Raw genomic sequence first — 26966 nt, forward strand, 5'->3', positions numbered from 1 at the left:
AAGAAAAGACAGGTCAGTCTGAAACCTAAGTGGGTGACCTACATAGCATGCACATTAGATGAATGCCAGTCGGCTGCCTGCTCTATCTTCCTTTCATGGGGCTATCTTCCTTGACAGAAAGTCATGCTGGAGCTGACAAGATCCCTGTCTGTGCAATAATCAACGTGCAGCCTTTATAGTATTTGTAGGATGTTTTGCCTCAAAAATACCTAAAGATGCATTTTTCACTGTTTTTAAGAAGAATGCTTTACAGTTGAGAAATCACAGGTTACAGTGAGTGAAGAGAGCTCTGTCTCAGTAATTCCAGTTGGCTCCTCCATCAGTACAACCTAACACGACAGCTTTCACAATGCATCACCTACCTGAAACACGAATGCTATCTTTCTGAAGGACTGCAAAGATGCTTGGCACGGTTGCCAGTCTGGATTACAAGGAGCAGACCTCTACAGTACTGACTTGCTCAGAGCAGAATACTCTCAGCTAACCTTTTGCAAAACCAAAGACCAGAGAAGCAATGGTCAGAACCGTGGCAGTCATCCATCCACCTTTGAGATGCAGAGCGGGTAGCCTTTGGAGATTGGAGCATAAGCTGAGAATGCTCTGACTTGAAAGCCAGCAGAGTTTGGCTGCTCTGCCTGGTACTAGCCAATTTTAACAGGAGACAAATAGAACTAAGCCACTGCAGAGCACATTTTGTCACCTACCTTGCTGACAACATCATTTCCAGGACTGATCATCATGTTCTATGCTACCACCTACAAAACATTCAGCTTGCCAACCAAGGCTACCTGTGGGCTAACTGTAGTTATTTAGCTTTATGGATTTCAGTAGCAAAATCTGTTATTTGGTGGCGTAACTAGCCGCATGTTCACCTGTATTTATTAAGAACCCAGCACGATGCAACAGCTGAACAAGACCTAAGCTGTTGCTGTGGTCCAGCACCACAGACTCCCACAGCTGTCAGAGCAATGAGCAAATGCTTCAGCTTGGTTCATTGCAGAACCATCATCTCCCAAAAAACACACATAAAACAAACCAGATGATGGCAATGACAAGTAGAAAACGGAAGTTATATACTGATTCTATGAACTGTGTACCAGTCTATTTTGTTTTTAATGCTTATTTATTATGTCGTTGTTGTTGATAATGATATTACAACTGCTACTTTTGCTACAGTGACCAAAAGGGCAGTCAGTGACCACCTCCCATCCCTATTGATCAAGCTGTGAGAAGGCACTGTCTCTGCTCCTTCCCAGTCTGCTGAACGTACCAACCTACCACATCCTGCTGGTTTATTTCCTCCTCATGGGTAGTGGACATGCTGCCCGACTACTCAAGGCTTTCTGTGGTTTCCATCTCTTCCCCCTTCCCTCTCTGGGAATGGCACACATCCTCTCTGAACATCAGCCTCTGAATGCACTTTGCTTTTGCCTTGAAGGTGGCTAACCGCTGGCTGCCTGCTCTCAGCACGCAGCCCAACAACACTGCTCCTCCTCCTGACTTCTTTCTTACATCCTTGCCTGCTTTCGTGGCCACAGTCAAGTGTACACACCAGAAAGGCTGTTTTAAACAGCACCTTTCTCATTTCAGAAAGACACAACTTTTGGAGGTTCTTTTATGCATTGTCCCACAATTCTGAATGTTTCTATGAACTACGTATGAACTTTTGATATCATATAGCATTAAATGGTCAAAATGGCCTCTTTTGGCCATACTGATGTGGCAACAGACTACCATACACAAGAAAACTCTGCAGAACATGCTTCCATAAACTTTGGAAAAAAAAAAATGGAAAAAAAAATAAAGTTCTGTCCCTTTACTAACAACTGCATGCTTTGGTGTTTTAGGTATGTGTACCTGAATCCATTACCTTCCATCTGAAAAAAGCTTTTCTTTCCTTAATTCCTAAGACCATGTTGTTTCCTTGTGAGCTGCAGCTTTCCCAAGCTGTTAGCTCTCTTCAGAGCATCTGGTTCCTGATCATTTCAAGTTGCTGCAGTACGTAAGGGTGAGGAATATCCTTTCAAACTACAACTAAACCCCTACAAATCCTGTTAGGGTACGACTTGTAATTCAACCACATCTCCTCTAAGATTAGAAACTCCCAGCAAAAATCACATTCACCAAGCACAGATTTGCTCACTGAGCATTAACATGGTTTTCCACCCACTAGTGAGATCCCAAGTCTTTTGCAACCATACACGAACATAAAAGAATTAAAACTCTTTAGTGATACATTAAAAATTGTCTGCTTTAACATGTAAATTTTCACTTAAGTCTGTTTTAATAACTTCATGCACAGTTATAAACTTCAAAAGCTGTTAGTACTGACTCTTCCAATCCATCCCTTCCCAAGGAGTTTCAATGTACCCAAATTATAGTAGTTTTTTTTTTTCCCAAGAGTACGTTTTTATGACGCTGCATTTTTATTTTTTATTTTTAACCAGCAATCTAGCAATGTAGCAAATGTATATTTCAGGCTGGGTATTACAGATCTTTGTCATTCAAGCTTATATTCCTCTCACTGTTCTTACCACAAAGCCTACAAAACAAACTGTAGCCACAAGCTAGCCATTGTCACTATAGGATTGTTTGTCAAAAGAAGTGAAATCACAGTTCTTTACACGAAGGAAGGAATTTGACTTCTTTCCAGGAACTTCTTGTCCTTCAACTTTCAGAGAATCTGTGCACTGAATTGCACAGATATCCAATATCCAACATTAAAAAGAAACAGCATCTTGACAATCTGAGTGGAGTCTCTAAAGGGCAGATAAAAAAAGTTATCAGGCAAGGAGGAAATCTTCACTGATTTCAGTTGGATCATTTAAAGTAAGGAAGCATCACTTCTGCCAGTAAATTCTTTTCTGCTCCCTGTCTGAGGTTACTGCAGCCACTTCAAACAGCCCACAATTACATTGCCAAGTGTTTTGTAAACTGCAGCTCCCAACCAAAATTGTTAAAAACTAAAAACACAAAGGGAAGCCTACCAGAAATTATTTAATGATGTCAAAGTGTATCTGCAATCAACTCCTTACTCTGGGATGCACAGCAAATCAAGACCTTCTTTGTGTCTGCTCTCTGTAACTTTGTTGGAGCAGAAATTCCCTTTATATTTGTGTCTTGTGCAGTACAGATAACGTTACCAGTGTTCTGTGAGCAATGCGCTGCAGCACATCACCACCACTACGTAGCTGATCAGAGAAAGGAATTGACGAACTTAAACCTTGCTTTCCAGAACTTGGATGTGCTTGGGAATTTTTGGTACCATAAACACTTAAACTGATGAAAAAAACTTCTGTAGGCTTCCTGAAATAAAACTGAATATGATTACATTGCCCGTTGTTTCAGTTTCCAAATTAGAGCTTGCTGTGGCCTTACCAGTTGCATTAAGAGCAGTGGACAACTTTTTGCATGATCCCTTGTTCTAAATGAACTCTACTGGGTGTCACAATCTGTTAGTTAATAGTGGAAGTGGCCCGAAGGCTCCATAACAAACATAACCTTGAAAAATGGTAGCTGAAACAGTCTAAACGCACGTCAAACCAACCGAAAGTCATAACTCAGTAACCCCTTAGCACTGAGACACATCTGAAGCAGAACAAATGACTACTTTCAGCCTCAGGACATATTCTTACATGGGGACCTTTTGGGCTTCCTCCTTTTTTTGAAACACTGATTATCGATGAGTCCAAGCATTTAATAAACTATAGTTTAGGTAACACACTCTAAATTGCAGGATTGTTGTACCAAAAACCCGAATGTTGATGTGACACACAAATACATTCTTATTTTGTATATCATACTGTGGTCCACAAAAGCCCTCTAGGAGCTCATCAGTGTCCCATTCCAACAACTTAGAAAGAAGTCTCATTTAACTCCTTATCCAGACATATTATTGCTGCACAGCTATAGGGCAAACAAAGGCAAAGAAAGGACAGCAGTAGAGCAGTCTGACCTGTTGAGAAAAAATTTGCGAAAAGCCAAAACAAAGGGAAGGTAAGGATGGAAGGGGAAGGCCATTATCTTCAAGTGTATTGCAACTAAAATTGTCTGTGAGCATCCCGACACATATTCTCATATACAAAAACCTGTCAAATGTAGAATAAGTGAAAAGATGTAAACATAAAGATAGCCATATAAAGATAATAAAAGATAACAGATCCCAAAATAGCAGTCATTATGTTGCTTTCATTACTTTTCTTAAATGCACACAAGCAAAGCCCCTAAGCACTAATCATGGCCAGCAGCACACTGAAAACAGTGTTGCAGCTTGCATTCCTGGCTCAAAAGTACTCACTTGGTATGGAGATTCACATCTATGATTAATTAGTTAATATACAATGGGAGAAAGTGCATTATGGAAGCAGAGAATCACTGGATAATCTGAAAAAGTAACTGAGTTTGACAGAGTGCAGAATGATTTCAAATGAGCAGCAGCATGAGGTCTTGTTATTTTGCACGTGATCATCTACAGTAAATTCACCCAAAAGAATCAATTTCTGTGGTAAAATTAGAAGCATAGCTTACTCTATCTAGTAGCGTATGGCCTGTATTCTCTGCGTGGCACCTTGTAAACCCTTACACAGAAAGCTGTGGATTACACATGCAGTAATGCAACCTCCACGGCTACCTGTTTTGTTCTTGTAATTACTTGCCCTTTTGGGAGCAACTTTTGAGCACTCACTGAAAACTTGACTCCTCTTTTAACTTCAGGCCACTAAACCTAAAATCAAACACAAGAGTTAGCAAAAGCTAACAGGGAATAAGCACCTTGTTTCATTATTCTTCTGTTTGACTTCTGTACAATGGATAGCGTTACTTTGTTGGTACAACACAGAGGAAGGGCCATAGGTGCCCACGGTTTTGGCTGTCTATAAAATAACATCAGCTGTTCCAACAGGAAAAAAAAAGCACACAAATAATGTTCATACCCAACAGCACATTACACATCTGAAAGTTACCCACGATAAACCAACCTCTCTCTATTAAAACATTTAACTAGTCAACTGAACAGGTTGTGTTTTTTGTTTCTGTTTTTTAAACAATACCTGTGGGTCTTCCTACATAGTTATTTTATGAAGTACTTTATAAAAACTGCAGCCTTACACACTTCCTACGTTTTTTTAAACTGAAAATCTGGGAGAACTACTCAGTGTATAGAATACTCGACTCTGGAAACTAAACAAACACCATCTCAGTTCTTTGTGCAGAAAACCATACTTCACCACTCCAATACAAAGCCTTCCATGCAAGCCTAAATCCCATGGAAGAGTTTAAAAATAAAGCATCTTACATGCAACAGCAAAAATGGAGCACTGTTCGTAATAATATGCCATTTACACTGCTTAAATCAAGAGAATTTATTTCTAAAGCCCACATTATACTGCAATATCCAGCACTTCTACCAGCTGTATGTATTCTACAAAATCTATCCAATTGTGCTCGTTTAACGTGTGCAGTGCTTTGAGCATAGAAGTCTACATAAACCTGGCCTTTGAATCTGACAGCCTATTCTCTCGTCTCTGATGCCTGAACAGTAGCACTACCCAACTCTACTGCAAAATGGCCAGTGGCTTGATTTCTCATCAAGTAAGTTTCACAAAGTTCCTTCTACCAAATGATGCACCCATTTACAGGCTGTTATTTTACTTTATTGTCGGGAGTGAACCCTACAGACTCCACACGTAATCTACTTGTGCTACTCATATTACTCTTTTTAAGAGACGTTAAATAATCTTAATTTCAGGAGTAACTGCTGCTGCTTTTGGGTGCATTTTTGAGAATATTAATATTTCATATATTATATATCAGTTAACAAATATCATCAGTTCATATCTATCAGTTACTATTTCATATTCTGATTCTACACAGCAGGCATTCAGGTGAAAGCTCTGGGATTTGAATTAACTCTTAACATTTTCCACTGCTGAGAGTGCAACTGCTGCCGGTCACTTTAACAGTATTGGCAACTGTTCCCCTCTCAACAACTACTTATCCTTAACTTAGTACGGATGATCCGCCTCTGCTTTGACCCCGAGATCTCTAAACCGCTGATTAAAGTTGTGGTTCTGGTCTATGACAAGGGACTGAGCAGTCTGCAATGAGGTGTCCGTTCAGCTGGGCATTTCACACACTACAGTGTTCCAGGCAGAAGGGGAAGGTCAGTTCTGCTTCACATGCTTGCCCAATGCTTACCCTGTGCAATGACATCCCATGTTGATACGCCACCAAGATCCTCTCCACTCAGAGTGCAAGCACTCCTTCAGGGCACGGGTAGAGCCTCAGGGCTCATCCTCATCAATCTTGTCCTGCTTAGAAAGCAAACAAAAAAAAACCCTGTGGCTGAACAATGTTTTCTTACTCTTGCTAATACGTGTTTCTGAGATGACACTCATCATCAAACAGCTAAAAGAACCACACAGCTCAACATGCCCTGAACTCTGAGGACTCCAAACCTTCCAGACATTACCTTTTGCACAAAATTATTCAAATGGATCATCTCTCTTTTATTGTCAGAATAGTGTCATTGCTGAGGACTGAAATAATTAATAGAGAGAGGTGAAGTATCCAGATGTTTTAAGTACCACATTGTCACTCATGTCCCTGCTTCAACGCCTCTCCCAGACTCAAAATGAATTAGGCTGTTAGCAGGCTGGTTTCACTTGCACCCTTTCTACACTCAGTAACATGCAAGACCTTCAAACCTCTGATTCCATCCAGGTTATGAACTTCGTATGAAGAAAACAGCGTTGTGCTTCAATTCTGGATAAAAGCTAAATTAATATCCTACTGGCAATTTTAGCCATGCTGGACAAGCATTTCTCAATTTCTCAAATGGTTGTGAACTCAGTTCTGCTTTACCTAACTATACAGGACAGAGTTGTGAGCTTACAGATGACCAGAATAATCATGAATGTGAAGGAAAGCTTCAGGTACTGAAAAAAAAAAAAAAAAAAGCACAAAACAAACCCAGCTGCAGAAATGGCTTAAGACAGCAGGCACAAGCATGCATTGCCTATCTGAATGCTGCAATATTTTTAGGAACATGCCTCCAATTCTATGATGACCAGAATAGCAAATTGTTGTAAATATATACATCAGAAACATTTTCTGCTTTTTATCTATTACAAACTAAATACATAACCCCATTTATTTGATTGGGAATACTATTACAGTTCATTTATCAGATTATTACAATCTGGCTAAATACCTAACACAAACATAAGTTCAAATCCCATTAAACTTGCACTTTGTACCTCAAAGCAGAGAGTTACATGGAAGGCCTTAGTGCTTTTTACAAAGACATGCAAGGAATGGTTTCAGCTGCTGTTCGCTCATTTTCATGGCCAAAATTATTACCTCCTTTCAGACCCTGCAACCAGAAGCCATACTGAAGCAGTCATCTCAATAACATCGATAAAAAAGGTAGCAATCTCTGTTAAAAAGTAAGAGAAATTCTATTATTTACCAAGCTAACAGTCTATGGACTGCCTTAGTAAGAGTCATCACCAGCCATGTCACATAAAAGGTTTGAAATCTTGCCAAAGGTTTACAGAAGATGTGGGAACCAAGATCTTCTCCATGGTAAGGAAAAGCCTAACCTATGTCCAGAAGCAGAACTCAGAATTTTTTGGATCTCTTGGCCATGCTTACCTTTTATAACAACTTAAAGCTGATCTTTTTTTTTTTTTTTTTTTTGTCTTTTGACAACATACTCGGGAATAAATATACCATATACCACAACATTTTGTCTATATTACTTGCGTATTCAGTTTCATGGATTCCCTGTCTCTAGAGCTAAGAAATGAGCAAGCACATATGACAGCAGGTGTTAATTACGCATAAACCAGGTGTATGTATTCCATCTTCCACTCTTTACTAAGCTTTGCAGAGACAACACTTAGAACAAAACACCAGCACCAGGCTATGAGGTCAGGTCTCACTCTGAGGCATTTCAAAATATTTGAACACTACAGCAGTGACAGGAATATGAATGAGGTCTTTGCAACAAATGCAAACATTCAGAGAGACAGGAAAAACACATCTCTGTCACCTGTGCTGTCAGTTGGTACCTTAAAAAAAAAAAAAAAAAAAGCATGTCTTTATACAAACACTGAAATGGGGGGTGGGAGGTGGATTGTCCTTCCAAAAAGCCTGAGGAAATGCCTTGCAGGAAAGCACATAATTTAGACAGAGAATGATATCTTTTTTTTTTTTTCCCAAACCAATTTCTCCCCCCTTTAGTTCTACTCCTAAACTCGCTTGATGCCATGTTATCAATGCATTCCTTCAAGCACCTTTTTCTTCTGTGCCTTATTTTCTCTCCTTTCACTTCTGGTTTTCATTTTGTCTTTATTCTGCTTCTTCTACCTATGCCTTCTCCTCCTTTTCTGTTTTGTTCACTGTTCTCTTTCAATGCCCAACACTTGTGTTTTTTTTTCCTCTGCTGTCTACAATGCCTTCTTCTCACTTGGTCATTCTGTATGTTTAGCTGGGGTGAGATAGATAAGATTTTTGAAGAGGTGACATGATTGATGCCAAAGAAGAATCCCTGTTCTCAATGAAGTGCTGAGGAAGGCATTTTTCATTCAGTTCATGCAATCATTTGATATTTACGCTACCTGTAAACATGCAACTAGTGTGATTTCTGGTGATCCAAAACCCATTCTGAGGTATTCTGGGAGCACAGGAACAGTAGGGTGCAAGTGATTGACTTTTCAGTGATGTGCTCCATGGCTAAATTACCTTGGAGACAGAGAATTTGAGTTTTATATTACCTGACAACCCTACCTGGCACTCCTAATGCCGCTGAACATGTTAGTCTACTCTGCACTTGAGTTCAGACACAGACTTGGCAGGAAAACAACAACATGCGCATCAAAAGCCAACTTCCATATATTAGTTAAAAAAAAAAAAAAAAAAGTTTTGAGTCACCCCAAGCTCCATCTGTACAGGTTAGCCCTGAAAATCTCTAGCTGTGTATTTTCAGGAACCCCAAGACTGGGCTATTAGCGTTAATTTCATTATGACACAGATTAAGCTATCATCTGTGTCCCTGATTCTCCAAGCTTAACAATGAAAACCAGACTACTAAAATTTAATCCAGTGTAGCAGCCAGCTGCCAGAAAACATGGGCAGGCTCTGAATGTAGAAAGAATATGTGCTCCCTGCAAAGCAGTTATTCTCTCTCAGATTTCTGAGTAAATGTGGAAAGACACAAATACACAACCCCCTGAACTCAGAATACCCACATTAGCAGACTTCCTTCCTGCCAGGATAAAGTTCATTAAGCTCCCTTCAAATACAGCAGATTAACTGTAATTGATCACATACAGAGCTAGATGGAGCTGGAAAATGAGCTGGTTTAGAGATGTAGCAAACAGTTAAAAGCAGCTGAGATGTTTCATTCCGTATTCTTAATAAAGACCAACAGCGAGCGCATTTCTTATTACTTCTGGCCTTAAAAAATAACAGTGATAAAATCAAATAAGAGCTACTAACATTCTGCTGGCTTCAGCAGCTATCAAGACAACAGAGTCTGGCAAATGGCCCCATTTTGATCAGGAACAGAGTTTTAGTAACCAAAACAGAGGCAATTTCCTTCCAATCAAGTTCCTTGGTGCTCACTGATCCCTTCCACAAGGGAGCATGATTCTACATATCCAACCACCTCTGAAGGGAAGCAAAGATTTCTGAAAGCCTCCACGTCTGTCATCTTCATCTCTACCTTTGTAAGGGTGGACAAGGAGAGGAGGCATGTGGAGATGGAGCTCAGGATTCCTGCAGGGTCCCCAGTGCTGCAGCACTGGATGCAGCCTGCCTCTGGCACTCAGCTTTAGGCCCCCAGCTTCCAGTGTAGGACCAAGGGAGGGGGGCATCAGACAACCTGGGTCACATGAAAACCTAGAGAGGACAGGAAACGTAACAGGATGCTGATGGAAGATCATAAAGTTATGGCGTTACAAGACAAAAGAGAAATCCTAAGAGGCTTGAGAGATTGGAAAAGCTCTGCAGATAGGAAACATTTTAGGTAGTAAGAAGGAGGAAAATGATGACTCCTTAAACACACACACTCAAGACATGTACCCTCAGCTTATACTTGAAAAATAAAATCCTACTAGCAGTGTCCATTTATTATTCTCTGCCCATATGAGCCTGTCTTTGAAACTATCTGGTTCAAAGCTTACAGTACTTCACCCTAGTGAAATGACAGTGGAGTGAAAAGCAAAATATTTGCTGTTGTTAGAAACCACCTTTTCCTTTTCAGAGGCTCTGCTTCATTATAGCAGAAGCAGTTCCTTTGTACTAACAGGAATGCATCCTACAGAGCAGTAACTCCTTACTGCTGTACAGCAGAGAGATGCTGTTGACCATGTGCGGAAACCTAAAATAAGCTCCTTATTTAACCTACTGAGAGCAATTACTGCTGACAACCACTTCAAAGAAAAATAACATGAACACAACGAATGCACAGAACAAGCGTTAATTAAGCAACACACATACCACAAAGAGCATTGTGGCCATACAGAACTGCTGAGGAGCTTATCTCAGATTTTTATCATTTTTATAAACAAAAAACAAATCCTAGTGCCTATCTTCAATGTCTTTCTGCAAAACTATTGAAGAGTCTTTACCAAGGAAGCTCACAATAGACAAACCCTCCTAGTAACACTGCTGTCCCATACTACACTTGCAGTCAAAGACAGCAAGCCCCCTGTCTGCTCTCTCTCGAGCCAAAGAAACCGAGTGAGGGTTTCCAACTGTCTCCTAAGGACTGCTTGCTTTAGAGGACATGGTTCATGGTGGTTCTTGATGTGAGGAAGCAGCTCTGAAATAAAAACTGCTTTGAGGGTGTTAAGAGCGTAAAAAGGGCATCTCCTCAGATCCAGACACAATGCAGAGGACCTGAGTGACAAACCTAGAAGAGAATTGGATTTCTCAGATTGCAGGGCAAAAGAAAGCATGAATTTCATCCTGATAGGCTACCTGGTTATGAAACACGTGAACTAAATCCTCCTTCAGTAGCTTCCATTTGAAAAGTTATCACAATACTTAAACTGTCCAGTATCCCATGGAAGCAGAAGTTTGCCAGAACGCTTTATGATACAAGTCTGAGCATCTCCATCCTTTGACATTTTCACTTTCCCATTCATACACATCACTAAAAAGAAAGTTATTAGAAGTATGACATGTATTTATCCCCCAAATGCCAAGATTTCTTTTTTTGTGTGTTTCATGCAACCCTAGCATAAGCTATTGAAGCACTGCTATGTCCCCACTCTAGGAGGAACCAGCAAATGTATGTCTCAATCCACAGACTAGAAGCTGTTCCCCTTTCACTAGGGCTTATTTTATTGGTGCTTTTTCAACATTGAGAAGATTATTCATGGAATAAGACATATGAGAAAGAGGAAAACATTCACCATCCACTCCAAGTCACTGAAAATGTTTGACAAGAACCTACAATCAGCGCTTATTTCTACCAACTTGTAAGATTTGCTCTTCCTCTCAAATGACATGTTCTGTCCATATAAAAGCAGTAAAAAACCACCCAAGTGCCTCCTGAGGAGGCAGCTTCTGAACACATCTGAATCACACGAAGCTGGGACACTGAAAGTGAACAACGAAGTGGCATTATCTTACACTTCTTTCCCTGTGAGTTTGTAGATCTATGTACACGTGGTGCCAGAACAGGCATGTTCGCTAAGGCACCAATGAGAAAAACACACACAATGCCCTCAAGCAGGTTCTGGCTCAGCTCTGTGAACCCTTGGACTATCTTTTGACGACTCCCTGCTTTCACAGTGCTCATCTCATTCAAGCCATGAGAACTTGAAACAAAAGCTGGAATGGAGATGAACAAAACTATGAGCTACGATTCTGCTTGAGATCCCTGGTGTTCTCTTTGCAAGGATGTGTAAGGATCCTGGTGTAAAGATCCAAAGAAAAATGGCATAATTTCTCTGATGAAACAAAGCAAGCAAGACACTGCACAACCCATTTAACTTCCATGCAAAATGGTGGAACAGATGACCCAAAGATGGCATGGGGAAAGCTGCAGAGAAACGTGCCGTTCCTCCTTGAAACTTCGAGGTGCAGAAGTGAGCAAGCTGACTGAGGCCTTGGGATTTGGGTCCCCAGCATCCCAGAGCCTCACGGGCTGTTTCCCCATCAAGCAGCCCCACAGTGTGTGGCAGCAGCATGGAGCAGGACAGTGTGCTCTCATCCGCCCCACAGCTTTTATCAGGACCAGTCCGCAGCTCCCAGCAGATGCCTTCCATCTGGAGCCACACGAGCAGTAACCCCTCTGTTGATGCTTTCTGAACGGTGTCTTTAATACTCGGTATCTGTCCACCACAGGTGAACTACCTACTCTCGTGAAAGTCTATCTTCCTGCTTTTGGTTTCCCATAGGCTATGGTACCCAATGAGAAGCCCTTGGGGCAGCCCCAAATGCCAGCATCCCTCAACCCACCATCCTCGAGCTCTCTTACATTACCTGCCCCATACTGGGGTCTCCAAATATCTGCGGAACCATTTCAGCTTATTCCTGCATGTCCATCAAGAAGAGGAGAGAGCACAAAGCCGTGGAAGTGCCATCGTTTAGACACCTTTCAACCCACCTCAAGCAGAGGCCAGTCAGAATTTGATCCAGACCAGAAGATTTCTCCTAAGCTTTTAAAATACACTTATAGCAACTCCAGCAGGGGTGTGGAAAGACCACATTAAGTGTTTGACAGGGCCTACAGAGAGTTAAGGAAGTACAGACGTAAAAAGCTGATGCCCAGTGCTGTCAGCAGTACTTAATTATTGCTAATTCTTGCTCTAATAACTCTTCACACACACAATGGTGAATTTATTCATTTTAACAAGTATGACTATTTTGTTAATCATCAGTAAGGTACGTAGGATCTAAAGCAAGGGAGGTTTCTGGACAAGAACAGGGGAGGAGGTACTGATTCCCTGTTTAATTTAGCAACTGTTGCCATGGAAATATCTATTTTTTACTGACTGCTGATGATTATCTCATGTTTGAAATGTGATTTATGCATATCCTACATGAGAGCAGGGATGCATATTTATAGATGAACAAACCAAACTGTGGCTATTCCAACATTAAAACGCAGCATGCTCCACGCAGGTCTCACAAAAACATCATTTGTCACAACAGACTATTAATTATGCAAATATATTGGCCTCTCAGTATATGTAACCCAATTACCAGAGCAAAGCAGCAGCTCTTCCCAGATCTGAAATAAACAGGAACAGGAAACATAAAGCAACTCCCATTTTCTTCCTCATCTTCTCCTCATGAAGGGGAGGGACAGAAGCAGAGGCTGGCTGGTCCAGCAGCTGCTGTTGTTGCTGACTTCCACAGGCTGAATGAAGACATAGAAGACATTCAGGAGTCTGCTGCAGCAAGATTTTTGTCAGTTTCTTCATGGGCTTTTGTGCCCAAAACTAATTTCTGAAAAAAAATAAAATAATAAAAAAAAATGTTCCTCCACAAAGTTAAATGTCTTATCTCCATTGGCTTTGTCCTGGCACATGCCTGCTAGTCAATCACGTACCTTTCCACACATCCTTCTATTTAAAATTACCAAGTTACACCAAAGAAACCATGGGGATATTACACTTGCTTGCTCGTTGATTTCCTTTGTGAAATCAACAAATTGTATTTTGACTCAAAGGATGCCATAAATTTCATCGCATCCCATTCCTTTTGATTACTCCTTCAAACATTAAGGTCACAAAGTGATGTTTTCTTTATCAGTAGCAGTGGAAAACAATGAATGAGGACAACAAAGCTGAAAACTAGATGAACGACAGTGACTAAAGTTACTTCTAATAGAGTAAATGAAAAAAAAAGTTTCTTACTGCAGGCTAGCAGAACAAAACACAGTCCTGTGACAAAATCCCAGCAGCCAGAAGAAAGGACTTCTCTAGTAAAGAGGATAAAACAATAACTTTAGCTCAGAGCAGCTTACACTAGTCCTAAAGATGGTGTCCAAGAATCAAGGAAATGAGTGCTGTATCGAGTGCTGTATCTTCACACTTAAATACAGCATTTTTACACACACACAGTTGCAGTACAGCTCCTGAGCACTGGGGGTAAAGAGCTGTTCCTGTGGTGTGGGAAGACAAGTATTTGTGGGCAGCAGCAGGTGTAACTATCTCATCTACCCATGAAAGACCCCAGATGTCCTCTAACTTTTTATTTTATTTAGGGCTGATTCTCACGATGAACACAACGGCAGAGGAAGAAGAAACTGAAGCGTTCACTTGGCATTCTGGTTGAGCAACTGCTAGGACCATCATGCTGTGTGACTGGTTGAACTAAGGTACCCGTCATTACTGGATGCATATGATATAAAATACTTAAAATTGCTAGAAATATTCCTCTCTTTGGCAGCTTTTGACTCGGCTGTTATCTGTTGACTAAGTTATCATGAAGAAGCTGGTTATGAACAAGTTCTTGTTACACCTGAACCTAAAAAAAAAAAAAAAGACTACAGAAATACATGAAAAATTCAACGTAAAAAAGAATTTCTGTTTTAGAATTAAAAATAATTATAGCTATTCAGCAATGAATAACTAGATAAACAAAAAAAAAAATAAAATGCTGAATGCCAGACTTAAGGTGCAAAAAGCAACGTACAGTTGCAGAGCTGGCCCTAAGTCAAAACAACCCAAAGTCCCCATACTGACAGCTGCACAACAGCAGGCTCAAAGTAAGAGAAGGAGAAACTAACTGCCCAAGTTCAAGTAAGCACAGAACAACAGCTCCCATAAATGAAAAAGAGACTTGGTACTTGGACAGAGACACCCAGAATCTGTCCAACACATAAAGCAGCAGCAGAAATGCCGAAAAACACAACTGTTGTCCCACGCAAAAAAAAAAAAAAGAAAAAAAAGAAAAAAAAAGTAATCCAGCCAGTAACAGATCTACACATTCTTCGCTGAATTTTGATGCACTCATGCTATTCTTCTGTACACAGTAACATAGATTAAGAATAATTACATAGTAAAATGGTTTTCAAACTATCATTTAAGAGGGCAAATAGACAGCGAGCCAATCATGGATTGCCTTAACCCTCTCTTTGCATGTTAACACCTGAAGCACAGACATGCTCCCCTGATGCGATGCAAGATCTTAGCCTGGCTTCTTGGTCTGCTCCTGCATGTTCAATCTCATTTCTGAATCCTACAGCAGGGTGAGGAACCCGCCAGCCGACTGGAAGATGAATCCAAGAGTTAAGGACAAGACAACGCATGTATGCATTTCAAGTTTGGCACTGCAGCTACAACTCTCCTACGGCTGAAAAAGGTATCAAAGGTATCTAAAAGCTAGCTGACCATTGTGTTTGTAATAAATGGAGATCATGGAAGAGCCACTTGTAAAATTTTCCACTAAAATGATTACCAAGTCCAATGGCACCCTTTAGCTCTGTCTCTCTCATTAGAAATGATATATTTTCAAAACCAGATGGATAAACGTATAGAGTTAAAGCTAGCGTGCATTATAAGCTTACTGTAGTTGAAGACACACAGGACCAAGGAAGAGCTGATTACACAATCCCCAGAAATGCTGGGAAAGTAGAAAACTTAGGGAGTAAGCCCAATAGATGCATCAAATGCTGAGTCACCACTGTCATATGTGGATGCAGATATGTCCTTAGCAGTGACAGATGGAGGAAGAGGCACATACAGAGCTGGTAAAAGGAGGGGCTGAAGCAAGCAAGCCCACTCTGTGGGTTGACAGCCTGGTAAAAGCTGCAGAGAGGCACGGGGAAATGGGATGCAAGCAGATTTCAGAGACCTTGACAACGCTAGCCCAAGACAGCGATCAGCAATTCCCATGCCAGACATTCCACACAAATTGCTAAAGACATACGTAGTGATCTATACAGACACTAACAAATCAGCTCAGATCATCAACTGTCTGAACCACGTACTCTGGTGGGAAAAAAAAAATAAAAAAAATGTATGTTTTCCATCTATCTACTTATTTTTGGCAATCAAATCAGCTGACAAAGTCTTTTTGCAAACAAGCACTGGAAGACTTGAAGGCGTTGCCAGCGTTCACATAATAGCTGATGACATGGTAACAGCAGGAGCTCGGGGACAGACTGAAGCTAGACATGGCAACAGCCCAAGCAGAACACACCGGGGTCATTCCAGATAAAACCTGGTTTGTGATGCAAGACCACAAATGCCTGGGACACCTGCTCTTCTCTGACAGAGCCTAGCCCCTAGTGGGGCTGAAGCTACTGCTAAATAAAATAGTGAAGAGTTAAGATCAGCAACACAAGGATGGGATTAATCAGGGAGTTGTCAACACCGTTACAATAATGGCTACTGGAAATGCTCGAGTGGGAGGGAGTCCGAAAATGAAGATGCATTCACTTAGCAATACACTGCAGCACTCTTTTTAAGATTTATCATGAATAATCATTAGAGTGCTTCTGGGTGGAGGCAGGGAGAATTTCACATGACCCAGATCCTGGCTGTAAACCTACACAGATGGGATTATAGCTGGCTGGTATCTCATAGCAAGAGCTCTGTTTCAGACTTACGCCTTTTACTTCACTCCTGGTCTCCAATACTGGGAAGCAATGACATTGCAAGTTCAGCAACTTCAGCCAGCAAACATGCTGGCATTGCTAGGGTTGAAGAAAACCACGATGTAAATGCAGCTGGGCATGGGGGAGACGTATAGTGGAGGGAAAACTGATTTCAGCCTGTGGAAATTTTTTTTTTCTACATTGCAATTAGATTTTCATGTATTCTAGCCTAATGTAGTCAGTTCTTAATGCTGTGCTTAAAATTAAGTACCTGAGTAGTCTGATTAAGGCACTGTTCAATTGCTTAGATTTGTCAGGATGATTCAGTTGCTTAAATTTAAGTATGCATACAATTATCTTGTTAAACCCCGCTGTCTCTTTAGTCCTGTGGGTAGTAGTGGATTCAGAAATGCTACTCGCAGTAACAATAATGCAAATAGAAGGCAGAATGCTGTTGAATACTGTTTCCCATAACAAGAATTAAGTAGTTGACAGATGCTGTTATTTCTCAAACCAAAATTGAAGAACTGCAGACTAACAATGCAGGTGACTACACCTAATTTACTATTTCTTCAATTCCAATTCCCAAAGCCTGAATACATTTGCCTGTCTTGCTTCTCTCACCGTCTGGTTCTCCTATTAGTCCTCCTAGAGGCAAACTAGAGTTCCTTTTACTCTAATAGACAATACAGCAAAATGGTTATAATCATTCCTATTAGGAAAACTCTTCCTTATCATATTTCTTCACTACTAATAATAATTAAAAAAGAAAAGAACTGAGAGCACTATTTTAATTTCTCTCTTTCCATAGTAATCAGGTACCAAACACCGTCTCAATTGCCCCTTTAATCTGTGGGTCAAATATTAACAGGCTTGAATGCAAATTCTATTAACTAATTAATTTAGGGCCAAACATTGCTTAGATATGGTAAGCACTTGAAATTCTAATGGACATGAAGGTTAAATAGTTGACAAAAAAAAAAAAAAAAAAACAACACAAAACAGTTGTGTTCTTATATCTCAATTACCCCACTGGAAATAACAGATTCCTCAGTCAAGCTAAATGTTTTGTCTATAAACATGGAGCCTTGAATTTCCAATACATACAGGCAGATTTACATACACCATACAATAAGTTTGCCAGTATATGTAGAAGCACCTTTTGAGCCCTAGGTATGCAAGCTGCCAACCACAGTGAATGGCACCAACTTTGTGAGCTTCCCTCATACCACAGTAACAACTGTGCTGGCACTTGTGACAAGTACCAGCACGCGGTTCCAGAAGGTCACTGCCTACAGTCAGAAGACATCTGCAGTCTTTAGACACTGAAATTCTCCCTCTTTGAAGGGCTGGGCCTTTTAATTTCCTAGTGGCTTTATTACTTTTCATGATGGACTACTTTCAGATGGTTTTTTTCCTTATTTTTTCACCCCCTCTACTCTGTGTAATTTACTTGTTTTTTCTTTCTTTTCCTGCTACAGTGGGAAAAAAAATTTCCATTTAGCTACCTGCAATAATTTATTCTGCATTTCCTGCTGCAGTGCAGGTTAGCATATATTTAATTTGGTTGGTTATATGCGCTTTCTGTGTACTTATCAAAAACAAAACAAAAAAAAAAGTCTACTTTTATTTAGCCCAGCAAATCTACTGTATTTGTTGTTTTATTTGTTAAACGCATCCTAAGTTCTATCTACTTCCACAAGGAAAGACAAGTTTTCCCTGTGTTAGCACACAACTGATGATATGAGGGTTTATTTTCACGCATGCATGTGTAGTGACACATGCCTTGAGCACAGACAAGCTGTAGAGAGGCTAAGCACAAAGCCTTTGCTCTGAGGAAGTGGGAATTATTCTGAGGAGCTGCAATGACACATGAAATCCTTTAAATGCGGCCTGGGCAAGTTGTCAAGGGCTGGTTCAAAGTGCTAGATCCAGCCATGATTCAGGAACTTGCTGTCCCAACAGGGGAGCTGCAAAATAATTAACTGAGGCTGCTACATTGCCCAGCCACAGCTGGTGGATTGCTTTCATCATCACTCACTACAGGCCATGCTCCTCAGCTCGCTTTTTGTTACTAAATCTTGCTATTTACGGCTCAATCCAGGTACCTGCACTTCACAACTGTGGCCTGCTTGGTTGGAAAAGTGTCCAGGAGTTCCCCTGGGCAATAGTGACTTCTGTGAGAGTCTCTTGCCCTCAATACTGTTTACTCAACCATAAAATAGAGGCAATAACACTTATTTTTCAGAGTTGATATGAGGCTTATTAAAGCTTGTTTAAGTGCTTTGTTATGCTTGAATGAAAAAGGAAATTATTATTATAATTTTAAATGAAGCTTAATTATCAAAGTGTTAACATAGGCATATTAGAAAAATGAACTCTGAATTGTGAGCCAGCAATTTAACTCACTTTCTCTTTAAACAGTACAACAATTTCATATTCATCTTGCTATCACTAATCTTCACTTTTCCAAATTGCATACTTGTTTCCCACATTAAAACTAAGAAGAGGCAATATGCAAATTATATTTGGCATCTTATCTCTGCAGAAGGAAACAATACCTGCTACATTACTTGGTGACACGCCATCACTGGAATGTTGATTAAAAAATTGGCCTGCATATAAAACTATCCTGGCTGCTATATACTAATTTAAGCTACTCTCTGTCTGTCATTGGCACAACTTCTAACCTGGGAGACAAGTTACCTTGGTGATGTGCTATACCAGCCTGAAATTTGTAATAGGATTCTCTTGCAATTTTATACACAAATCCTAGACAGTACACTTTCTTTAATCAGGTAACAATACAAAATCTTTTCTTAAGTAGCTTGTTTGGAAAACAACTTGGGACTAAAAAGTATGTAATACTGAGGATTGCTCAATTCTTTCATTACAGAATCTGTACCAAATAACCTGCTTATATTTGACATAGCAAATTGTCAGAACAGGTATTGATTCAAATCCTCATCCCTAAATCTTCTGTAAATATGTTCTATTAGCTTAAGCTCTGTCACTTATACAATGTATGCAAATAAATAAAGAACTCCAGGCTCATCTTTAAATAAGAAATAAAAGGAAAAGCCAACTATCCTACCTCATTTCCACACACAACCCCCCCCCTCCAGTCTATTTGTATTTCAGGAGCTCCTCAGAAAAGGTAAATCACCATAAAAATTGTTTCATTGAGCCACTGCTCACAAATCCTCTAAGAGGATAAACACTGGAGGTTAAAACAATGCATTTTGAAAAAAGCTCCTCTGCACTTGTGCTACTCCCTGCCCAAAATTGCTATCTCTTTGGGAAGGCATGTGTGGTTTTCCCCTCTTCCAGGGGACTTCACTCAAGGCAAAGATTAGGCTCATTTTCGGCCACTCAAGGGTCTGATGCTTACTTGGACTTTCCTACTCCAAACTTCAGTCACAGATCAAAGTTGTAGACTAAACAACTATTTCACCTGCAGATAACTGATGGTACAGGTTCACTTGGCAGATTTTCACATGATACTACCCTTAGCTGCTTGTTCTACTCAATAACTTAGTTGATGAAGGCTTAATATTACATTAGCTGCAGCTTTTTTCTGCCCTCTCATTCAAACACCATTTATGTTGTCCTCTCTGTTTCTGGACTGCTACTTACACTAGCAGAGCACACTTGTCAGCAATACGTATCAAGCGTTTAATGATATTCACTATATAACGATATATGTGAGAGACTCCTGACAAGGAAGAAAAACAAGAATATATATGTCAGGTACAGCATTAAAACTACCTTGTCTGGCACTCAGAACAATGTCAGTGCTGCCATTTCTCTTTGCTCAGCAGCATCTTCCCTTTCTCTTACCCTTGTTGTTACTCCGATGGGTTACATCTCAATACCAAACACAGCACTTTGCAAACAAGCACGCATGTATTTATCACATGCGATGACAAATCAATTCTTTCGCTGACTTAATTTTCTAACCTGCAGGAGGAAAAAGAACCCTGAAAGGTAGCTATGATTTACAGTTTGCCTGTTTGGACTACAGGCCTGACAAGGCAATGCAAATAAGCAATGCTGAAGATGCACTGTGCTAGAGAATTAAGCCATAAAATTCTATGGCATATGGCATAGTGCCAAATAGCACATGAGCACAAAAAAGGCCTAGATCTGCGCCCTGAGTAAGGAGCTCCAAATTCCACAGATTTACTGCATTTTATACCTCACAACGCAAAGTTGCAATAAACCACAGTATAGCTCACTTTTTTAAAAACAAATAGTTCCCCATTGTATGCATGGTGAAGATGCCATCATTAGAAAGCTGACATTTAACATGAAAAAAATACAGTATAAAAGGACTAAGTGCAAGGAAAAGAGTTGAATATCAAAGCAATACCATTTTCTGATGGTAAGCATGATGGTAAGGCACTATCTGCTCTTTTTGCTAAGTATTTTGGGCCTCGTCCTAACTGAAAGAAAATGCTTGCATCACAAATTATAGTAATGTTTGACATTGACTCATCTAATACCAAAACCATCAACAAAATCTTACTTATTCTGATAACTTACTATCCTAGCAGAAGCTTTGAGTCTAAGTATTTATTTTTTACTTTAAGGACAAAGATTCTAGATGTTAATTTCATTTTATCTGGCTGTAGTATTGCTCAGTATTCAATGTGACATAATGGTTTATATCTCTCGACACCATTTTTTCTTTTCATATATGGCAATAAAGAAGAGGAAGTTTTATTAATGCACATCCATGAAATCTACAAGGAGATACACTAATACTATTCACATGAATTATTATTATTATTGCAGTTAGTTATGTATTCATTGAAGGCACTGTAAAAAATATGAAGGAAAGTTATAACCAGCAGGAAAAACCTCTCTATGGGTTTAGGTGCTACGAACATTACAAAGTCCTTCACAAGCCCAAAGTGAAATGGTCTATCAGAAATGTACATCCCACGTAACGTTGCAGTTAATTATATATATTTTGCCTATAATTAATTCTGCTTCCCTCTCGCTACATTTACACCATGACTGTTAGTTGTCTCCCCATATGCTTGTATTTTGGAGCAGTGATTCAGTCCTTCCAAAACACAGCTCTGCTACAACACAAAAATGCTCAAGGACACTCACATTCACTTTTGGGCACAGGAAGAAGACATTCATGGTACTCCCTCCCTGAGACAGCTCTCAACTCCAAGTTAAAATTTTACATTACAATGTAAGGATTGAAAAGAGACATCACAAAATTCAAGTGCCCAAAGCAAGTGCCTCATATGGAAGAAAAAACAGCAAGAGAAATCTTGCAAAAAAAATAAAGGCATGTTGCTTCTTTTTTTTTTTTTTTTTTTTTTTCCCTGTGGTTTCTCTTCCCCAGATAGAGACATGACACCCAGTGAACGAAGTGAAACAGCTGCTGATTTGGGGACTCAACAGCAGCAAAATATTCTGAGAATCTCTCACAGATGATGTGATGCAATTAATTCTAGGCAAGGTAGTCTGCTTCATAACCACCATGGCTACTGAACAGTCCCACACAGCCTTCCTTTTCAAAGTACAGATTTGCTAGCCTGGACTTGCTCTACATTTTCAATTTTAATTTTACAAAATTACCTGTATTTTAATCCAAGTGCTTAAATTGCAGAAAGCCTGCAAAGCTGTAGAGTTTATCTAGAGCAGCAAGAAGCAGAGGAGGTGGTGGATCAGGTTGGTGGATCACAAGTAGCTCACATCACAAGATGAGCAGAAGTGGGCTTTGTAACCCTGCAGGATGGGTAACAAAAACACCGGGCCCAACAACATCAAACTCTGTATGAGACAGTACTGGGGAAGGGAAGAAGCACACAACTGCTAGGTCAGGCTGCTCTACAAAGATGCCTACCATGAAACGCTTTTAGCGATGCTTCAGGAGTTGAGCCTTTTTTTGTATGCTCCCTCCTTAGCAAACTTTTTCTCCCTTTTCATACAACACTACTTGATAAGTAAATTGCTTTATGCTTGCAGATGAGGAAAAGTAGTTTACTGAGTACTAGAAATTTTCTGTGCATTATTTCCATGCGTGAGGTCAGAGCTCAAGCTGCCATTTGAGTGACCATCCCTTACAATTCAATTTGGACTTGGTTGCTGGCAGTCAAATCCTGATCGAAGATTTAGAATTTATTTATTTTTCCTCCTTTTCTTCCCTTTAAAAAAATCAGGATCACGTTTAATGGGCTATGGTGTGATTTGTGGAGACTGCAGGGTCTCTAGGAAATGATTTTATCTATAATATTGTTGTCATTTTATTAATGCTACCATTGCCTTCACCCAGTTGAAGCAGTGTCAATATTCCCCAGTGCACCACATTCTCTCCTGCCACAAGTCAACGTCACTCCTTTGGAAACACCCAACAACTCTAGTTTGAACCAGCTCCAAGTCTGCTTTGAGGTATTCTGATCTCTTACAAGCTGCGTAATGGAAAATTCACACAAATTTATCATTAACTACTCAAAAAGTACTCTTGAAGTGGGGAAAAAAAAAACTCATTGCTTGCTCAAGGACTAGCAACTCAAGTGCACTTGAAGCCTGTTCACCACCAGCATGAGGCACACCTCCAGGCTGTCTGCCCATACTGTTTCTACGACCCTACCAAGTCTTCTCCACTGGGTAATGGGCATGGATGATATGAGGTCCAGACCAGTCAGACCAACAAACTCTCAAGCCAGCTGCCCACATCCATACAAAGATTCAGGTGAAATTTTCTCCAACACATACAGCACCATGCCAACAGCCACATTAAATCGAGCCAACAGAGGGCAAATGACAAGGGATGTAAACCATCACCTTCTGTTTTTTCAAAGCCTCAAAAGAAAAGCAGAGGATTGCACTGTAGGATTGTTGGATTAAGGAGTGTACAACACCTAGAAATCATGGTTTTTATTCAAGTATGTATTATTTTAATTTGTACAGACATAAAGGTATATTTGACATTCTTCTCTCATGAAAGACCTCCACAATATTGGCTTGATTCAGATTGACGGATAATAAAATTAGTTTTATGTACAACAGCAAATTAAGCTCGCATGATGCCATAAAAATATCTATCTACACACTGATGACTGAAATCCAACATAAATTAATGCAGATGTTTAAGTAGCATTATGATGCACAATTAAGCCATGCAGATCTATTTCAGGAACAGCTCAGAAATAAATTTTTCTTTGTTTGTTTCAGGAAGAGCAGCATTAAATCTTCTGTATTTCTTTTCTTACAGCACTCCCACCCCAGGCGCTACTCCAAGGAGTGTAGCCCTACCAGACGCAGCTAACTGGAATTGCATTTTTCCAGAAACAAATGCAGTAAGGAATTGGATTAGGAAGACTCCCCCCTATCATACACTGCATTGATTTATATGAACTAACCCAGGACTACAGCCATGTAAACACAAAACTGAGCACAGGGTAACTTATTTCACAGTCTGCAGTATCAAGAGAGCCTTCAACAATGCCTTCTGGTCTGCTAAGCAGCAACATTTCCTAGCAGGCTGCTGTTAGAGACACACAGGTCTTTCAAGCCCCTGCGGTCTTACAGTGGGTTTGCGCAGGTAGGATGTTTTTACTCCTGGGATAGGACTAGTACCTACAGATAAAAAGTTAAAAATCATCATTTGCAATTCTGCTAGATTTTTTTCTTCATATTAAATATCTAGAGAGGAGGTCATAAAGCAAAAAGTAGGCAGAAATGCTGAAGAAGAAAACACCATTTGTGACAAAGAAGAAACTTCCATTTCTCAAAAAAACAAAAACAAAAAACATACAAACCAAACCCACCGTACTTCTGGAATACCAGAGAGCTCAGCAAGAGAAACCCCGTCTGTTCTCCCTTTTCTTCACCAACCTTTTAGCCAAGGGCCACTGAGGACAGTGACCTTTACTAGACGGTTTATCCCCACTACAGACTGAACAACTCTGAGTCTTAACAAATAGAACGAAAGCTACTCCATACCCAGTGGCCCCAGAAGGTCTATTTAACAGTTCCTTCTCGTACCCATCACAGGTGAGCTGTTCTAATTAGCTGCACCAGGAAGTCAGAGCACACTCAGAATGCACAAGCAGCAGCACCAAGCCTGCAGCCATCATCTTCTCTGTGCCAAGCTGCTCCCACACGGAGGCTGGCATCCCACACAGCAAGGCTATGGCAGGGCCTGTGGGTGAGCCTGGGGTCTGACCACGAGTTCATATAACCTCCAGATAACAGCTTTCAAGACACTCCTCGATCACATGTGTCTGCCTAGTCCCAACATAAAGTGTCTGAGAGAGAAGGTTCACGGAGTTACCATCATACTAGCAGCATTGCATTGATTAACCCCGTTCCTGGCTTCCACTGGTTTAATTCCCTCTTCATAATTAGGAAATCACTGTTGGTTTCCTTACAACAGAACACAAAGAAACAGTTGAGTCAATGTGCCACGCTGACAAGTCTATAAGAGGAAGCAGGCAAAGTATTTCCCCATGTGGTTACAAAACGCTTCCTAATGCTTTATGTAATATGAGTTCATATGGCATGCCCATAAGCATAGCTGCCTTACTGCTGGCTTGGTCTCCTTCCCACCCTCCTGCTGGCACCATTCTCTGGGCTTTTTGCTATTGATTTGGCCTTTTCATTCACTGTTCTGCATTCTACTCAAATTCTTTCCATATGATTCGTGTGGATGACACTGAAGAACTATTCAAAGCTTCAGAGGATATCCATCTGACCCTCTGCTTCCATATTCCACAGCAATAGTGCTGGATGTTTTCTGTAAGGTTGGGAGGAGAGCATGCAAATACTGAACTTGCCTGCCAGGTGGCACAGAGTTATATTTTCCACCAGCAACTTAAAAAAACACAGCAGAGATGTACATATTTCATCTGAGATGTTCACAGGTCACAGCTGGCACAGGGAAGTATTAAGGTCAGGAAGTTCACTCCTGTTCAGCAAGCGCAGACTGACATATGGCAGAATAAAAGCATTTGGTCCATCAGAGCAAAATTAAACAACTGGGGAGCCCCTGAAGTAAGACATCTGCATTTCAAATTTTTTACACGAAATTAATTTTGAAATTTTCAATTATGCAAATAACATCACCATTCCTAGTAGCCAGGGTTGTGCTGTGAGGAATGCAGACATTGACCCAGAAGTGAGGCAGGTTTGTGTCTTCACAAGTTTTCAGAAAGAGAGCATGCACGCACTTCCCAACTACCTCCAAAATTCATTTTTAACGTCAGTCACAGAAGTCTAAGAAATTTGTCATTTCTCCCCAGAATTCTGAGATACCATGAGGAAATAACCTTGGTAGAAGCAATGCAATGTTTTGAGGCCTCAAGCTTTCAGATACTCAAGGTTTCCTTTCTGTTGCTGTTGTTAAGGAATGATGATGAAGAGCCTACTTTTTATTAAAAGAAAGCTCACAGTTTCTCTCAGCCTAGGGCATTAAAAATCCAAATGTGCAAAAGCATTGACTAAACTGTGTTTAATTATTATTTAATTAATATACTAATTTTACAGGCGTTGGGGATCAGTAATATCCAACAACAAACCAAGGATGGAGGGAGAAGGGATGTACATGAGAAATAACAGCCTCAAAAAGAAGGCTCACTTCAAAAGGGAGCGAAAACATCCTGTTCAATGATATGCTGAAGAGCCAAAAAAGAAAACACACAGAAAGATAAATCCAACAGCAGCAACAGAATCTACACATTTGCAAAGACAGTTTGCTTCCATTTTGTAACCTTTTTCAATGCAGTTTATTGAAGTTAAATGTGATCTAGTTGTTTCACCAAGAACTCTTTTTTTTGCACTTTGCAGGAAAAACAAACACACCCAACATCCTTGAAGAGTAGGGAAAGGGGAAGGTAAACACCCAAACTGCTGCCAATGACACTCCTGAAAGATCTTTGTTACATGTATATATGCAGTTGATCACACAACAAAAAGCTTTTGGAAATGTATTTAGCATGTCATCTCTCACCAGGGAATAAAATTGCTCCTTACATAGCCATCATCAATAACAGACAAGTTTGTTGTAGGTGGTTTTTTTGTGTTTGTTTTTGTTTTTAATATATATATGTCATGCAACATTTTTAATATATACAACCTTTTCCTACTAAGAAAGACAGAGAAGTAAAACACCTGTTTGTCAGAAAACTGGCCTTGTAGCTCCTCTGATATAAGTCTGGTTTACCTCCACCAAACTCACTGGAGTTATTTCACATTCAATATGGGCTAGATGGAGTTCAGAATTTCACTGTGTGTGCTCAATGTTTACACAGGTGAGAGAAACAAATATTGCACATTCCAGTTGCAAGATATTAAGACAGGGCCCTCTAAAGATTAAAAGCTCCATAAATGTTTAAGTGCTTAGAAAACTAAAATTACTGTATCCCAGGTACTCACT

At 40.1% G+C, this 26966-nt stretch overlaps 1 protein-coding gene across 11 annotated transcripts in view; it reads right to left on the bottom strand.

The window, feature by feature from the left end:
• MAPK10 (mitogen-activated protein kinase 10) overlaps nucleotides 1-26966 on the bottom strand; it is a 121702-nt gene that overhangs the window by 86709 nt on the left and 8027 nt on the right. For 2 of the 11 annotated variants that reach the window (XM_084518043.1, XM_084518053.1), the window contains exon 1: nucleotides 13222-13251. The exons of 8 other annotated variants lie outside the window; for them this stretch is intronic. The gene's annotated coding sequence lies outside the window, so the exon portion shown is untranslated. Of the gene's footprint in view, nucleotides 1-13221; nucleotides 13269-26966 lie in introns of those variants that run through there. One more of the 11 variants, XM_084518048.1, reaches the window with a different exon arrangement.

The sequence above is a fragment of the Aythya ferina genome (genome assembly GCF_964211825.1).
Source record: "Aythya ferina genome assembly, chromosome: 4".
In the NCBI taxonomy this organism is placed as follows: Eukaryota; Metazoa; Chordata; class Aves; order Anseriformes; family Anatidae; genus Aythya; species Aythya ferina.